The sequence below is a fragment of the Hordeum vulgare genome, chromosome 7H, assembly GCF_904849725.1.
Source record: "Hordeum vulgare subsp. vulgare chromosome 7H, MorexV3_pseudomolecules_assembly, whole genome shotgun sequence".
NCBI classification, from domain to species: Eukaryota; Viridiplantae; Streptophyta; class Magnoliopsida; order Poales; family Poaceae; genus Hordeum; species Hordeum vulgare.
The window spans coordinates 63,468,738-63,487,386 of NC_058524.1; positions in this window are offsets into that span (position 1 = coordinate 63,468,738).

The window sequence follows — 18,649 nt, forward strand, 5'->3', positions numbered from 1 at the left end:
GTATATTAAATAGTTGAAATCTAAAGTTGCTCTACCTTCTTATCCATATTAAATATAGTTGGAATCGACTACATCTCTTTTTAGGTATTTTCAGTGCGAACCTTTAAACCGTTTGTATTTGTTCGGACAGATTTCGGGACACCGAGGCAAGTATGCGGCTAATTCTATCACATACTCACATAACCTATTCATTGCCATTGGTAAAGCGTGGAAAGCGGGATGATCGTTTTGGCTTTGGGTTGCACATGCTCTTGTATGAACGGTAAATTTTAAATAAATAGTAAATAAATTATTATTTTTGATTTTTATGTACATGTTTGTGTTAGTCTAACAAGCGTGCTTGATAATTTGCATGTGGAATGGACAAGAAGGCTTTGTCACTTCGTCAGTGGGGAAAAGTTAAGTATAATGTTGAAAAAAGTCTAAAACAAACCTTAAACTTGTACATGAAAGCTAAATCGAACACTGAACTTACAATTTCTGAAATCTGTACACTAAACTCTTCGATCCCGGTCTATTTTAAACCTTAAGAGTGTTTAGCTGGGATTTGTTGACTTTGCGATGTGTGATTAAACTTTCGGGCCTCTCATAAAATCAGTAACAAGCGTTGGTTCTACTGGTTGTGTGTCGAGTTTAGCAGCAGCAGGTCGCTAGTTTGACTTCACCAGTTTTTTATTTTCAATGTATTTTTACGTCCCTCATTATTACGAAAAAAATACTCGCTTCGCACATGGTGGCTGGCCCTCTCGGCAATTGATAGTTGTATATCTTTTGGTTTTTTTACATTGCATATTCCAAATATGAAATAATCAAAATGAAAAAAATGTTGCTTCACGCTTGTTGGGCCAGCCCATTGATGTCCGCAGTCAACAATCCCTGGATTCAACCTGCCATCCGTGTTTCAAAATGCTATCAAGGTTTAAAATAAATCGGGATCAAAGAGTTTGGTGTGCTGATTTTAGGGATTACAAGTTCAGGGTTCAGTTTAGCTTTCGTGTATAATCTTAAGGTTTGTTTTGAAATTTTTCTTATAGCATTTGAAGTTAACATTTGTGAAATCTACTCCCTCCGTTCCTAGTCTTTTTAGAAATTTCATTAGTGGATTGCATATGGATGTATATAGACATATTTTAGATTTTAGATGCATTCATTTTGTTTCGTATGTAGACTTTTAGTTAGATCTTTTAAAAGACGTATATTTAGAAACAAAGGGAGTAGAATGTAACATGTGCATGCATGCAAAAAAAACAAAAACAAATATATATTGCGTATGTAATATCCTCTGTAACTGGATAGGCATTCAGAGTTTCAGAATTCAGACTATCATAGAATCGCATTCGGCAATCAATTTGGTCGCTCTATTTGAATTCCAGATAGAAAAACGACAAGTATCTTGCAGTGTGCATAAGTAACAAAAATGTGGACATATGCTATGCGAGACCCAACTTTCTTCCAACGTGTACAAGTTTGGGCTACAGTGTATGCCTCCTGTCACGAGGTATAAATAAATCAGACGAATGTGCTTAATTCCCAGAATTGTCGGGCAGATAGTAGGATTACCTTGGCACTCGCCTGTAAGTGGTCACACTACATGAACACACGCCTTACTAAGGACCGGCTTATCCGGTGTAAGCCGAGAGCAATAGTGAAAGCACTCGGCTTACATATAAGCCGAGTGTCCACATGTAAGCTGAGTGCCAACGGACACACGATTTATACATAACAGCAACGTGGTACTAACGGCAAGCCCCGTGACGGTTCATATAAGCCAAGAGCCTACAGTCACACAGTTTATATATAAGCCGAGGGCCTGCAGTCACACGGTTTACATATAAGCCGAGGGTCGAGACCGGGCGCACGGGTTATATATAAACCGAGGGCCAATGTGACACGCACGGTTTATATATAAACTGAGGGCCGAATCTGGTCACACGGGTTAAAATTTGAAATAAGCATGCCATGGACGGCCTATAAGCCGGGTGCTAGTGCCTGGGACACACGGCTTACAGCCCCAGCGCTTGGGACAAACGGTCTATAAGCCGGGTGCTAGTGCCTGGGACACACGGCTTACAGCCCCCAGTGCCTGGGACAAACGGTCTATAAGCCGGGTGCCAGCGCCTGGGACACACGGCTTATAGCGTGCAAAAGCATTTTTTTTTGCAGAGAGTAGCAATAACAATATATTACATATCCAATATATTACATATCCAATAGATCACAACAATATATTACATATCCAATAGAACACAACAACAATATAATTTCACAAAAACATGCGTACATATGCAACAAGAATTCACAAATGAAATGGTCATGCATACATATCCAATATATTACAAGTTCACAACAATAACAATCCGATGATGAGTTCAAAGTCCACACACGCATACATATCCAATACAGTTCCACAAAAGCACACATACATATTCAAGGAGGGTTCACAACAACATGCATACATATGCAACAAGAGTTCACAAACGAAAGCATGAGTTCAACCTACAATATGCAATGAACTTCCACCACAGCATGTATGCCCACCGTCGACGGTATCCGTGATTGATGCAAACCTATAAGTTCAATAGCACACGCATGAGTTTCCAAAGTTAAATTGCAAATGATCGATAAGGCACAAGAGTCAACAAGCATCAACATATAAGTTTCAACTTGAAGCTAAGAAGTATGAATAATACAAGGATCAACACTTGTGGGTTCTATTATCAGCAATGCAAAGTTGTGAGTTGAGAGGCACAACCAACGACAAGACACAAGCATGAATAATGCACAAGCATAGACAAGTACCTCGAGTGATCATTGTGGCATGGAGGTCAAAGCATCTTGAGCCGCAATGCGTGTCATTGGGCTTGCTTGGGTAGGTGTAGATCCAGCAACCACAAAGTCATTGAAGTGTTCTCCTGACTATGGACAGTTCAAGCATGATAGTAAGATGGTAAGATGATTTAAGAATGATGGTAAGATGCATGGTTGAAAAGTTGAAGACTTACAAAGCTGAATGTAGGAAGAGGCGGAACAGGAGGAAGATCCGGCAAAGTTGAACACTGCATGTTATTACTGAACCGAGTAAACGTCTCCTGCAGGGCTGCCTGTTGTTTAGCCGTGAATTCCTGCTGCTGAATTAGGGTTTGCTACATTTTCATGGCTTGCTCTTGTTGAAGTAGGGCATTGGCCTGAGCTTCCTGTCGCAGCCTGCTTTCTTCCTCTAGGCGGACCTACAATATGCCAGGACAACAAGTTCACCATCATTGCAATGCAAAGATAAAATCAGAAGGAAGATCAGTGAAGTAAAACATACATGGAACTGATGCAGCATGTCCATCCCAGGTTGTGGGTGACGCTCAATAGCAGGACCTGAGCTCGATGTGGTAGCACGAAGGTGGGCGAGTTTCGGAATGTTCTTCTTACGAATGGAACCGTCACCAACATATAACCGGCCACGCTTCTTGCCTTCTCCCGACTTGAGGGAAACCATAATGTCAATGTCTTGTGAGACCGGATCAGAGTCGGGCCCGTTGCACTCCTTGAACTTCCCACTATATGCATTAATCCTAAAGCCAGCCCCTGGATTGACCCACCCCCCCCCCTTCTGGTTTCTTTGACTTACGAGAGAGACATAATCCCGTGAAGGTATTGAGAAGCTCTTCACCCTCACCTCTCTCCCTATTCTGCAATAGAAGCAATAATATCCATAAGGGCACAAGTTGAGAAGTTCATACACCAAATGATATTATTACCTTCTTCTGCACGTAAGCATGGAGGTTGAGGTTGCCTTGAAGGTGTACCGGACCACCCATCAAGGCACGCAGCTCCGAAGCCGCTGTGTGTGTGGCCCTCCACTCCGGGTTTATCCACCTAGATATGATTTGCTGGTAGCAAGGAATCTTGTTGTTGCACCACGGAGGAACCGCCTGAAACATGTCAAATATATCCAACTTAGGAATGAAATTAAGTTGTTTTAATCCAGGCAATCACAGCTAAATGAAAACTACCTTCATGTACATGGAACGGGTGAGATGCACTCTACGGGCTAGCGCCTTTGGGAGAAGCATCTTGCGTTCATAGGCGAAATACTTCACCACGGAATTGACACGAGAATGGTAAGGCATGTCTTGGACAACCTTCTTGGCAATATCCTCCACAATATCATTAGCTTCATCCTCCATACCCTCAACGCAAGTAAAGAAGTCCTACGAAAGTACATCAATTCGCATAAAACAGTTATCGATGCAATGATTTTGAATATTGGTAAAGAAATAACTATGAAAACTGACTAAGAATTTTACCCAAAAATCGTTGACCATCCGCTCTGCAGCATTGCAGTATTCCCTGCCCCACTTGTCTTTCGTATCTGGAGCGCGTTTCCAATGCTCCCAAGACCAAGCTGGCTCCTCCTCACGGTCTCCTATGGAAACCAGGCCAGGGTAATGATGCCTGCAAAGACAACCAATGATGGTGCTTGGTTGGTGTGGCGGGATTGTGGTTTCTGGAATAACCACGAAGGCCCTGCACAATGGAAAGGCAAGTGAGTTAGTATTGGCAAAAAACTTGAATGTAAAGACATAGTTAAGAGTCCACAAAAGCACTTACTTCTCACCGATTGGTTTAACAATGATCCTTTTATGTGGATATGGCCGCGAAGGGAGAGTGGATACCCCACGCAACCAGATTTTGGTCTCCTTAGGAACCGGCCATTCCATGTCCTTTGCCGATTCCTCCACCGCATACTCTCCCTCCTCCAACTCCTCCTCCGCAACTAGGTCCTGCTCCCTCTCCTCCTCTGCCTCCTCCCTTTCCTCCATAGCTGGCTCCTCACTCTCCTCCTCCTCCCACTCCTCCTCAGAATGGGCGGAGGGGATAGGGCTAGCAACACATGGTACAAGCATACGATCAACTCGTCTAGCCTGGGGACCATCCACTGTGGCTCGTTGTGCGGGTTTGCCCCTGCCTGCCTGTGTGGAACGTGTTGCACCTGTGCCCTTCTTTTTTACCCCCGTCGCCTTGCCTAACCTTTCAATCACATTGCCAAGTCTCGCAACTTTTTTCTTTTTGTTGCATGGCATCTTTCAGTCACCTGCACCGAGAAACAATATTGCGATTAGTTCATGTTGAAAGCATCATATCCAAAACAAAATCAGTTCATATGCAGAAGCAGTTCAAAAGTTCATATGCAAAACTAAAGCAGTTGAGAAGGCCATGTTTAAAAGTTCATATGCAAAAGTAGAGCACTTGCAGAAGTTCACGTTTAAAAGTTCATATGCTATCACAAAAAAACATGTGCAAAAGTTCAAAATCATAGGGCGAGAACTTCTTGGCAAGAAGCACAAGTTCATAGAACATAGAGTTGTCTTACATCTAGAAGTACATCAAGTATTTAGACTCGACAAAGTTCACATTTAGGAGTAGATAGTACATAGAGTTGGTTTACATCCAAAAGTACATCGTCGCTATCACACGTCTTGTTGGTACAAGTTCATGGTACATAGAGTTGTTACAAGTTTCAAAAGTCATAGTCCTCGTCGTTTGGATCATCAGTTGGCCCGTGAGTTTCATCGTCGTTGTCGCGCATGTCATCCCACCATCTTGAATCATAGTCTGGAGGTGGACCATCTGACTCATCGTCTTCACCTAGACGGACTCGTTCAAGTAAATTCAGGTCCATGGGGTCTTCAATGATTTCATCAACATCTGGCTCATCGCCTCCTTCCATGCCATCATCTTCATCTTGCTCACCGTCTACTTCCATTTCATCGTCGTCAGTGGGCAAGTGAATACTAAATTCTCCTATGAGCCCATGTTCCTGATAGAACTCACCCTCATATGTGTTAGGATTTATGCGTTGTTAATCTTCATCGGTTGGAGCAGCTGGTTTACTATGCGTGGGTACATTGATCACAACATCCCAGCCCTTCAGGTTCTTCACAGTTTGGCATGCATACGGTAGATAGAATACCTGCTTGGCCTCGTTAGCCAAAATATAGATATCATCTCCGTCATACTTGTATGCTCGCTGAATTTCGACCCATCCAATGTCTGGGTGCTGCCTGACTCTGGTTGGGTCGAACCAATGGCATCTGAATACAACTGGGTTTTGCCGGTCGCCCAAACTGTAATCCAGCTCGATCATTTCCTCGACTCTACCATAGTAGTAAAGTCCATCTAACCCTAGTGTTTCGACCCCGCTGCTTATTGTCTTTACACCGGGCCGGCTCATGTCGTAAGAATGGGTATGAAAGCGATACCAATTCACATCGTAAGCATTCAATTTCTTGGCGGAACATGTGAAGCCTGTGGCAAAATATTTCAAATCGGCTCTCGTAGGGCCCCTTTTTGCTTACAAGTTCAATAAGAAAAATTTGATGTATGAGTTGAAAACCACACCAACTTGAAATGTGGACACTAGAAGAAAGTTGGACAAATTGGCATACTTTTGCCGCGAACCAAGGAATGAAACCGCCATTTCCTTTACCGCCTTTTTTCCAAGATATGTTCCCTCTCCTCTTCGGTGTTTGTAGGTTCCAGCATTCAAGTGTGAATTCTCTGTAGCAATTGGAAGGAAGTTAAGGCATACACAAACTTAATTGTGATTATTTGCGAAAAATATAGGAAGCACTTACTCAATGTACGGTTGTACTTCAGGCATGTTTGTCAACACGTACGACATAATAGTCATCCACTCTGGATGTTTTATGTGTGTGGGTCTTCTACCACTTGCTCTGCCACCTATCCGTGAGAAGATGCTAAGCCGGGGTAGATCGTCCGGGGTGATGACATTATAACGAAGGATTGGATTATGCTGAGTGGGAATATTGGCATCATAGTACTTTGTTGTGTTGTTTGACACCTCCTCATTGAGGTAGGCCTCGACTATAGATGCTTCAATACGACATTTATTCGTGCATTTGGCACGAAGATTCTTATTTTCTCTCTCAGGTCCATACATCCAACGGTACTGCACAGGCCCCCCAAACACGCCTCAGACGGAAGATGCAAGATCATATGTTGCATCGGATTAAAGAAGCTTGGTGGAAAGATCTTCTCTAGCTTGCACACCAACTCTGGTGCCTGTTTCTCTAGCTTGTCAACAATTTTTGGGTCTAACTCTTTAGCACAAAGTTGACGGAAGAAATAGCTTAACTCCGCCAGCACTCGCCAAATCTCCTCGGAGATAAAGCCTCGAATCATCACCGGCATCACCCGCTCAAGCCAGACATGATAATCATGGCTCTTGAGACCCCCTATTCGCAATGTATTCATATTCACTCCCTTCATTATATTTCATGTGTACCCATCAGGGAACCACAATTTATCCAAGACCCACTTCATCATTACCTTCCTATGCTTCCTTCCAGGGCAGAACGGGGCTGGTGGCTTGCACCACCCTTTTCTTTTGGGTCCGGGTTCGACCATTTATAAATCTGGCCTATCACAGAGTTTCTCTTGATCAAGTCTGGCCTTGACGTTGTCCTTCGTCTTCTCAGTGTCAAAGATTGTGCCGAAAAGGGCCTCGGCGATATTCTTCTCAGTGTGCATTACGTCAATGTTATGTGGGAGGAGGAGATCCGCAAAGTAAGGGAGCCTCCATAGGCATGGTATGTGAGTCCAGTTATGTGTCTCTCCATATCCCACAAAACCTGACCCATTGGCATTGGGCTGGAGACCATCTAACTGAGCCTTGATCATGTGACCGGTCATCACAGGTGGTGGTGGAGCATCAATAACTTTACCTTTCTCGAAGTTTTTTTTGTCTTGTCTGAATGGATGACCAGGATGAAGGAACTGGCGATGCTTGTCAAATCAGGTATACTTCCCACCTTTCTTCAGCCAATAGAACATTAGATTCTGCATACACACCGGGCAAGGCCACTTCCCATGTACGCACCAACTGCAGAAGATTGCACGTGCTGGTAGGTCATGCAGGGATGTGAAGTACCAAACATACATATCAAAGTGCTTCTTTGTTAGGGTGTTGTATGTCCGTATCCCTTTATCCCAAGCGACCATCAAGTCATCCACAAGCGGCTCCAAGTACAAACTCATCTTCTTGCCTCGATATTCAGGAACTGGAATTACCAGTGACAGAAACATGTATTGTCGTTTCATGCAAAAGCCAGGGGGAGACTCATCGGAGTAACAAACACAGGCCAACAACTGTATGTGTCATTAGTCATACCAAATGGATTGAACCCATCAAGTGTTATCGCAATAGCTACATTGTCCTGTTTACCAGCTTTGATTGGGTATCGCTTAACAAAATCCTTCCATGCTTCAGCATCAGACAGATGTATCACGATGCGAGGCCGGTATCTAGTCCCTTCTGCCGCCCACTTCATGTTTTGGGCAGACTCCGCGGACATAAAGAGACGTTGGATCCTTCGTATGGGATCAAGATACCGAAGGACCTTGTGTGGGATCTTGAGCTGTCTCTTGTGACCATCATCACCGTCAACCTCAATATACCTAGAGGATTGGCACTTTGGGCAGTAATTATCATTCGCGTGTTGTTTCCTAAATAAGATACATTTGTTTGGACAAACATGTATCCGCTCATATGGCAGCTTAAGTTCACTGAAGATTTTGTTTGACTCATACATGTTCTTTGGCAAAATGTTGTCTTTTGGCAAAAGAGTGCGAACAACGGTCAGAAGTGTATCAAAGGAAGATCTAGTCCAGCCAAACTGGGCCTTCACAACAAGTAGGCATGCCATGCCATCCAGTTGAGTGACCTCTGGATGCCCGTGTAAGGGTCTCTGTGCCCCATTCAAAGTTTCATAGAACTTACTCGTCATTTGCTCCTCATCCTCCTCCCCCATCCCCTCTTCACCCACTGCATGATTTTCGGGCGCTGCAACATTTTCTAGGTCATCTAGCATGAATTCGATATGAGTAACATATTCGGGTGAGTCTGTGCGTTGTCGTACCACCGACTCTCTCGCACGTTGGGGCTCAAACTCACCATGCGCGACCCACCGATGGTAGTTTGGCATAAACCCATTCTTAAGAAGGTGCCAACCCATTTCATCCTTTGTTTTTTCCTTGTTGTTCCCACAACTGGTGAAAGGGCACCAAACTCCACCATGTCCCGTGTGCCTGGCAAATGCTGCTTCCAAGAACTGCTTTGTCTTTGTAATCCATTCTGGAAGCACATCCCCTCCACTCAGTCGTCCACTATACATCCACTCACGATCCTCCATCTGATGTGTTTTTCATTGACCAAGTAGTTTCAACGAGTATTAGTTCAATTAATTACAACTATTCAGTTTTTACGGCATGAACTCAAAACTACCTAATAGGTAAGGATGGGTCCTAATCCCACCCTAGGATGTGTAGGTTGGCTTCGCTTTCATGCCCTACTCCGATCCGACACAGAATTTTGGCAGCACCTCCCCGCTATTCTCCAAATACACGTCTCGACATAAGCAGAGAGAATGTGTATCCGGAGAACAACGGGGAGACGCTGCCAAAATTCTGTGTCGGATCGGAGTAGTGCATGAAAGCGAAGCCAGCCTACACATCCTCAGGCTGTCCGTGGAAAACGCTGGACAATTTGAAAGATTTACGGTTATAAATATGCAAAGAGTTTCATATTTATAAATAATGTAACTTTTTCGAACGGGAGACGCATAGGTAACGCGACTAGCTAGCTACATGATTTACATATATATAAATCCTTTGAGGCAAATTATTCTTACCCTCGAAGTGTGCTCGGCAATGGTTGTCCCTCCAGCAAAAAGCCTTGCCACGACGCTTCCAATGTCAAATTGATGTGCGTCCTACAATAAAGTGAAAACTAGAATCAAACATAATTCACATGCACAAACCAAAACACAACATATTCTACAGTTCCTTAATAAGTCGTTCTTCGTTTATTTGCCACCCGACATGTTTGATAATTATCCATGTTCCTCGTGTTATATCATCCATAGTTACTATTACTTCAAAATTGAACTAACCCAAGAAATTATTAGCAAGACCAAACTTCAAATGGCTTTGTACATGTCTGGATTAGCAACTGGTTGCTACTTTCTTTGATGTAATTCTCAAACAAATCAGATTTTTGTGTGTTCTTTTAATGTAAGAATCTACAGCCTTTCAAACATTTCAGGTTGTTTTCTGTTGCACCACCAACAACAAATGAATCTCTGATTTTAAATCACCTAAAACTTGACACCACTTCATAGCATATCTGCATATCCACCTTAGCTACATAGATACATGCACTACTGAAGACGAACCTTCCACCTCAAATAATGCTAGGAGAGAACAAAGCCTGGTGAAAACTTTTCGTCAAGATGATGCCCGTGTAGGATATTTCCCAGTGTCCTTCTCCTCATTGAGCACCTTGCTGCTGGAGGAGCCTAGTCTGTCTGCAAAAACAAAACACCCAGTCAGAGAGATAAGAGAGAGATATATAGGGAGAGAGAGAGACTTACCAGTGCAGAGAAGATGGCGCGACGGCCGTGGCCCAACGACCTCAACCCTGGCGGGCGGCGGGGGGGGGGAGCTGGTGGAGGGGACATGGTGGGGGGCGTCGATGCAGGTGACGGTGCAGGGGACGGTTGAGGGGGCGGTGGAGGGGAGGTGGAGGGGCCGGTGGAGGGGGCCGGCGCAGGGGTGATGGAGGGGGCCGGTGCAGGAGGCGACGAAGGGGGCCGGTGGAGGGGGCGGTGCAGGAGGCGACGGAGGGGGCCGGTGCAGGGGCGGTGGAGGGGGCCGGCGCAGGGGCGGTGGAGGGGAGCTCGGGTGGGGATCTGTTGCGCGAGGTGAAGGGGAGAGGTGAGTGAGCGCGGCGATTTGGGGGAAAACACAGAAAGCGCGGTCTATTTTGGAGAGAGCGCGCGTGATATTTGGCTAACTCCCGCGTTTTCTGTACATGGAATAAGCCGGGAGAAAAATGTAAGCCGGGTGCCCTATGACAAGTACACGCGGCTTACACATGAAAATATGTTCATGCGTGTGCAAATTTTCAAGAAGAAATGTTGGTACTCGGATAAAGGAAAACCAAATCAGGGTTATGAAAAGGCTATAGTAGAGCTTTTGGAGCACTCTTTTTTTCAGAGATATCACTGCGGCATGATTCTTTTCACATGTTGTTAGAAAACACTACATGTGTGATGTCATTTTTTTTAAAATTTACTATTCATGTGGATGCACATGAGCTCGAGCTCCATTTTGAATATCCGTGTTTATATAACTTCCAAGACATTCATTGGTATGGTATTTAATTACTTTAAATTCACATCATAGTTTTTTTATTGACATGACGAAGAAATACCTAGAGCAATACTATAAGGTTTTTAGATTACTATTAAGGCATTACGTATAGTGCCGAATTTTATTTCTTTTACATACTTCAAGAAGATAAAAAATGTTGGTTGCACTAAATCTTGGTAATCTTGAAACTTTGGGAGGAATAAAATCGGTTTCTTTATGGCTCTGAACCATATGATGTCGGCGATACAAGTTTAAGTATACCTTCCTAATTTAAAAGCATTCGCAGGAGACCTTTTAAGTTCACTCATGTGTGTGATCGAGAATTTACCTGCCTTATCATATGTATTCCTTTGCGTGCGTGCGTGCAAATGATCATATTCTATGAATTAACTGAGACAAGCTCTAAGGTGACTGACCTACCATGCAGATTGTTGTCTTTCTTAGCTCAATCCTTCCCAGCTTCTGCTCAAAAAAAGAAATCCTTCCGAGCTTCCCATTTGTTGGGACAGTAATTCTTTTTGGAAGTATCTTGTTTGTTTGGCCAACATGGTCTACTTGTTCTGATCTTTTGAGCTTCCTTTTCCCATAAGTATTATATCGGTCGAACTCACATGTAATATTTCATACTTTTCTTGTTGAAACTAGATTAATTACCAGGAATATTTGAAGCTGAAGACTAGAGTTGAATTTCTTGAAAGCTCACAAAGGTAGTCTTCAAAGATGGGGGTGAATAGTCATTTTCCTGGTTGCAGCGTTGCTCATACTGATTCTCGTTATCATATACTCCCTCCGTCCCAAAATTCTTGTCTTAGATTTGTCTAAATATGAATGTATCTAGTCATGTTTTGGTATTTAGATACATCCATTTCTAGACAAACATAAGACAAGAAATTTGGGACGGAGGGAGTATACAAATATTCTCGGTGAGGATCTGGGCCCACTTAGCATGAAGGAGCTTGACCAGATAGAGAACCAAATAGATGCATCCCTCAAAATATATGCATCCCTCCAACCAAAAAGATGCATCCCTCCAAGGAGCTTGACCAGGTAAAGAACTTCGAGGTAGTCTCTTGGTATCGAGAGGGAACGTGTCACGTTTGTGAAGTAAGTGTTGGTCATGTTGCTCCGTTGGCATCGAAACTCCTCGTGATCTCAGAGGAGGTCATCGAATGACACGTGTCAGGCCCCCGCACCGCCTACAATATTTGAGACATTTATTGCAATTCTAGGGTTTCAGTGTCAGAAATTGCAGATCTGCAAGGCGACACATGAAATCATGCCCAGAAGAAGCATGGAAAATACTATGTGATGTATTTGTGACATGGGTATGCCTTGTGCAGGCGTGGGAGGGGCAGCCCCAGCCATCGGGGGTATGAATTCACTAGGGCGACATGCCTCATCCAACCGTCTAAAGCCTCGGAAAATGGTACGATGCTAGAAATCCTTAGGATCAAGCACGACGTCATCACATGGACCCTCTAGGGTGTCGTAGAAGTTAGGGCACGTTCCGGGTGGGCCTTGCCCGAGGCCGCTTGTAAACTGCACCGTCTTCGAGGTAGTCTCCTGGTATCGAGAGGGAACGTGTCACGTTTGTGAAGGAAGTGTTGGTCATGTTGCTTCGTTGGCATCGAAACTCCTCACGCTCTCAGAGGAGGCCATTGAATGGCGTGTGTCAGCCCTCGCATTTTTCTGACCCGCCTACAATATTTGAGACAATTATTGCAATTCTAGCGTTTCAGTGTCAGAAATTGCAGATCTACAAGGCGACACATGAAATCATGCCCAGAAGAAGCATGGAAAATCCTATGTGATGTATTTGTGACATGGGTATGCCTTGTGCAGTCATGGGAGGGGCAGCCCCAGCCATCGGGGGTACGAAATCACTTGGGTGACATGCCTCATCAAACCGTTTGAAGCCTGGGAAAATGGTACGATGCCAGAAATCCTCAGGATCAGGCACGACGTCATCACATGCTCCTTGTAGAGTGTCGTAAAAGTTTGGGCACGTTCTGGGTGGGGCTTACCCGAGGCCGCTTGTAAACTGCACCATCTTCGAGGTAGTCTCTTGGTATCGAGAGGGAACGTGTCACGTTTGTGAAGGAAGTGTTGGTCATGTTGCTCCGTTGGCATCGAAACTCCTCGTGCTCTCAGAGGAGGCCATCGAATGACACGTGTCAGGCCCCCGCATTTTTCTGACCAGCCTACAATATTTGAGACATTTATTGCAATTCTAGGGTTTCAGTGTCGGAAATTGCAGATCTGCAAGGCGACACATGAAATCATGCCCAGAAGAATCATGGAAAATCCTATGTGATGTATCTGTGACATGGGTATGCCTTGTGCACGCGTGGGAGGGGCAGCTCGAGCCATCGGGGGTACGAAATCACTTGGGCGACATGCCTCATCCAACCGTCTGAAGCCTCGGAAAACGGTACGATGCTAGAAATCCTCAGGATCAGGCATGACGTCATCACATGGACCATGTAGGGTGTCGTAAAAGTTTGGGCACGTTCCGGGTGGGCCTTGCCCGAGGCCGCTTGTAAACTACACCGTCTTCGAGGTAGTCTCGTGGTACCGAGAGGGAACGTGTCACGTTTGTGAAGTAAGTGTTGGTCATGTTGCTCCGTTGCCATCGAAACTCCTCGTGCTCTCAGAGGAGGCCATTGAATGGCGTGTGTCAGCCCTCGCATTATTCTGACGCGCCTACAATATTTGAGACATTTATTACAATTCTAGGGTTTCAGAGTCGGAAATTGCAGATCTGCAAGGCGACACATGAAATCATGCTGATAAGAAGCATGGAAAATCCTATGTGATTTATTTGTGACATGCGTATGCCTTGTGCAGTCGTGAGAGGGGCAGCCCCAGCCATCGGGGGTACGAAATCACTTGGGTGAAATGCCTCATCAAACCGTTTGAAGCCTCGGAAAATGGTACGATGCCAGAAATCCTCAGGATCAGGCACGACGTAATCACATGCCTCTTGTAGGGTGTCGTAAAAGTTTCGGCATGTTCTGGGTGGGGCTTACCAGAGGCCGCTTGTAAACTGCACCATCTTCGAGGTAGTCTCTTGGTATCGAGAGGGAACGTGTCATGTTTGTGAAGGAAGTGTTGGTCATGTTGCTCCGTTGGCATCGAAACTCCTCGTGCTCTCAGAGGAGGCCATCGAATGACACGTGTCAGGCCCCCGCATTTTTCTGACCCGCCTACAATATTTGAGACATTTATTGCAATTCTAGTGTTTAAGTGTCGGAAATTGCAGATCTGCAAGGCGACACATGAAATCATGCCGAGAAGAAGCATGGAAAATCCTATGTGATTTATTTGTGACATGCGTATGCCTTGTGCAGTCGTGAGAGGGGCAGCCCCAGCCATCGGGGGTACGAAATCACTTGGGTGAAATGCCTCATCAAACCGTTTGAAGCCTCGGAAAATGGTACGATGCCAGAAATCCTCAGGATCAGGCACGACGTAATCACATGCCTCTTGTAGGGTGTCGTAAAAGTTTCGGCATGTTCTGGGTGGGGCTTACCCGAGGCCGCTTGTAAACTGCACCATCTTCGAGGTAGTCTCTTGGTATCGAGAGGGAACGTGTCACGTTTGTGAAGGAAGTGTTGGTCATGTTGCTCCGTTGGCATCGAAACTCCTCGTGCTCTCAGAGGAGGCCATTGAATTGTGTGTGTCAGCCTTCGCATTATTCTAACCCGCCTACAATATTTGAGACATTTATTGCAATTCTAGGGTTTCAGTGTCAGAAATTGCAGATCTGCAAGGCGACACATGAAATCATGCCCAGAAGAAGCATGAAAAATCCTATGTGATGTATTTGTGACATGGGTATGGCTTGTGCAGTCGTGGGAGGGGCAGCCCCAGCCATCGGGGGTACGAAATCACTTGGGCGACATGCCTCATCCAACCGTTTGAAGCCTCGAAAAATGGTACGGTGCTAGAAATCCTCAGGATCAGGCATGGCGTCATCGCATGGACCCTGTAGGGTGTCGTAAAAGTTTGGGCACGTTCCGGGTGGGCCTTACCCGAGGCCGCTTGTAAACTGCACCATCTTCGAGGTAGTCTCTTGGTATCGAAAGGGAACGTGTCACGTTTGTGAAGGAAGTGTTGGTCATGTTGCTCCGTTGGCATCGAAACTCCTCGTGCTCTCAGAGGAGGCCATCGAATGACACGTGTCAGGCCCCCGCATTTTTCTGACCCGCCTACAATATTTGAGACATTTATTGCAATTCTAGGGTTTCAGTGTCGGAAATTGTAGATCTGCAAGGCGACACATGAAATCATGCCCAGAAGAATCATGGAAAATCCTATGTGATGTATCTGTGACATGGGTATGCCTTGTGCACGCGTCGGAGGGGCAGCCCGAGCCATCGGGGGTACGAAATCACTTGGGCGACATGCCTCATCCAACCGTCTGAAGCCTCGGAAAATGGTACGATGCTAGAAATCCTCAGGATCAGGCATGACGTCATCACATGGACCATGTAGGGTGTCGTAAAAGTTTGGGCACGTTCCGGGTGGGCCTTGCCCGAGGCCGCTTGTAAACTACACCGTCTTCGAGGTAGTCTCGTGGTACCGAGAGGGAACGTGTCACGTTTGTGAAGGAAGTGTTGGTCATGTTGCTCCGTTGGCATCGAAATTCCTCGTGCTCTTAGAGAAGGCCATCGAGTGGCGTGTGTCAGTCTGCGCATTATTCTGACCCGCCTACAATATTTGAGACATTTATTCCAATTCTAGGGTTTCAGTGTCGGAAATTGCAAATCTGCAAGGCGACACATGAAATCATGCCCAGAAGAAGCATGGAAAATCATATGTGATGTATTTGTGACATGGGTATGCCTTGTGCAGTCGTGGGAGGGGCAGCCCGAGCCATCGGGGGTACGAAATCACTTGGGTGACATGCCTCATCAAATCGTTTGAAACCTCGGAAAATGGTACGATGCGAGAAATCCTTACGATCAGGCACGACGTCATCACATGCCCCTTGTAGGGTGTCGTAAAAGTTTGGGCACATTCTGGTGGGGCTTACCCGAGGCCTCTTGTAAACTGCACCATCTTCGAGGTTGTCTCTTGGTATCTAGAGGGAACGTGTCACGTTTGTGAAGGAAGTGTTGGTCATGTTGCTCCGCTGGCATCGAAACTCCCCGTGCTCTCAGAGGAGTCCATCGAATGACACGTGTCAGGCCCCCGCATTTTTCTGACCCGCCTACAATATTTGAGACATTTATTGCAATTCTAGGGTTCTAAGTGTCGGAAATTGCAGATCTGCAAGGCGACACATGAAATCATGCCCAGAAGAAGCATGGAAAATCCTATGTGATGTCTCTGTGACACGGGTATGCCTTGTGCAGGCGTGGGAGGGGCAGGCCCAGCCATCGGGGGTACGAAATCACTTGGGTGACATGCCTCATCCAACCGTCTGAAGCCTCGGAAAATGGTACAATGCTAGAAATCCTAAGGATCACGCATGACGTCATCACATGGACCCTGTAGGGTGTCGTAAAATTTTGGGCACGTTCTGGGTGGGCCTTGCCCGAGGCCGCTTGTAAACTGCACCGTCTTCGAGGTAGTCTCCTTGTATCGAGAGGGAACGTGTCACGTTTGTGAAGTAAGTGTTGGTCATGTTGCTCCGTTGCCATCGAAACTCCTTGTGCTCTTAGAGGAGGCCATTGAATGGCGTGTGTTAGCCCTCGCATTATTCTGACGCGCCTACAATATTTGAGACATTTATTACAATTCTAGGGTTTCAGTGTCGGAAATTGCAGATCTGCAAGGCGACACATGAAATCATGCCGAGAAGAAGCATGGAAAATCCTATGTGATTTATTTGTGACATGCGTATGCCTTGTGCAGTCGTGAGAGGGGCAGCCCCAGCCATCGGGGGTACGAAATCACTTGGGTGAAATGCCTCATCAAACCGTTTGAAGCCTCGGAAAATGGTACGATGCCAGAAATCCTCAGGATCAGGCACGACGTAATCACATGCCTCTTGTAGGGTGTCGTAAAAGTTTCGGCATGTTCTGGGTGGGGCTTACCCGAGGCCGCTTGTAAACTGCACCATCTTCGAGGTAGTCTCTTGGTATCGAGAGGGAACGTGTCACGTTTGTGAAGGAAGTGTTGGTCATGTTGCTCCGTTGGCATCGAAACTCCTCGTGCTCTCAGAGGAGGCCATCGAATGACACGTGTCAGGCCCCCGCATTTTTCTAACCCGCCTACAATATTTGAGACATTTATTGCAATTCTAGCGTTTCAGTGTCGGAAATTGCAGATCTGCAAGGCGACACATGAAATCATGCCGAGAAGAAGCATGGAAAATCCTATGTGATGTATTTGTGACATGGGTATGCCTCGTGGAGGCGTGGGAGGGGCAGGCCCAACCATCGGGGGTACGAAATCACTTGGGCGACATGCCTCATCCAACCGTCTGAACCCTCGGAAAATGGTATAATGCTAGAAATCCTCAGGATCAGGCACGATGTCATCACATGGACCCTGTAGGGTGTCGTAAAAGTTTGGGCACGTTCCGGGTGGGCCTTGCCCGAGGCCGCTTGTAAACTACACCGTCTTCGAGGTAGTCTCGTGGTATCGAGAGGGAACGTGTCACGTTTGTGAAGGAAGTGTTGGTCATGTTGCTCCGTTGGCATCGAAACTCCTCGTGCTCTCAGAGGAGGCCATTGAATTGTGTGTGTCAGCCTTCGCATTATTCTAACCCGCCTACAATATTTGAGACATTTATTGCAATTCTAGGGTTTCAGTGTCGGAAATTGCAGATCTGCAAGGCGACACATGAAATCATGCCCAGAAGAAGCATGAAAAATCCTATGTGATGTATTTGTGACATGGGTATGGCTTGTGCAGTCGTGGGAGGGGCAGCCCCAGCCATCGGGGGTACGAAATCACTTGGGCGACATGCCTCATCCAACCGTTTGAAGCCTCGAAAAATGGTACGGTGCTAGGAATCCTCAGGATCAGGCATGGCGTCATCGCATGGACCCTGTAGGGTGTCGTAAAAGTTTGGGCACGTTCCGGGTGGGCCTTGCCCGAGGCTGCTTGTAAACTGCACCGTCTTCGAGGTAGTCTCTTGGTATCGAGAGGGAACGTGTCACGTTTGTGAAGGAAGTGTTGGTCATGTTGCTCCGTTGGCATCGAAACTTCTCGTGCTCTCAGAGGAGGCCATTGAATGGCGTGTGTCAGCCCTCGCATTATTCTGACTCGCCTACAATATTTGAGACATTTATTGCAATTCTAGGGTTTCAGTGTCGGAAATTGCAGATCTGCAAGGCGACACATGAAATCATGCCGAGAAGAAGCATGGAAAATCCTATGTGATGTATTTATGACATGGGTATGCCTTGTGCAGTCGTGGGAGGGGCAGCCCGAGCCATCGGGGGTACGAAATAACTTGGGTGACATG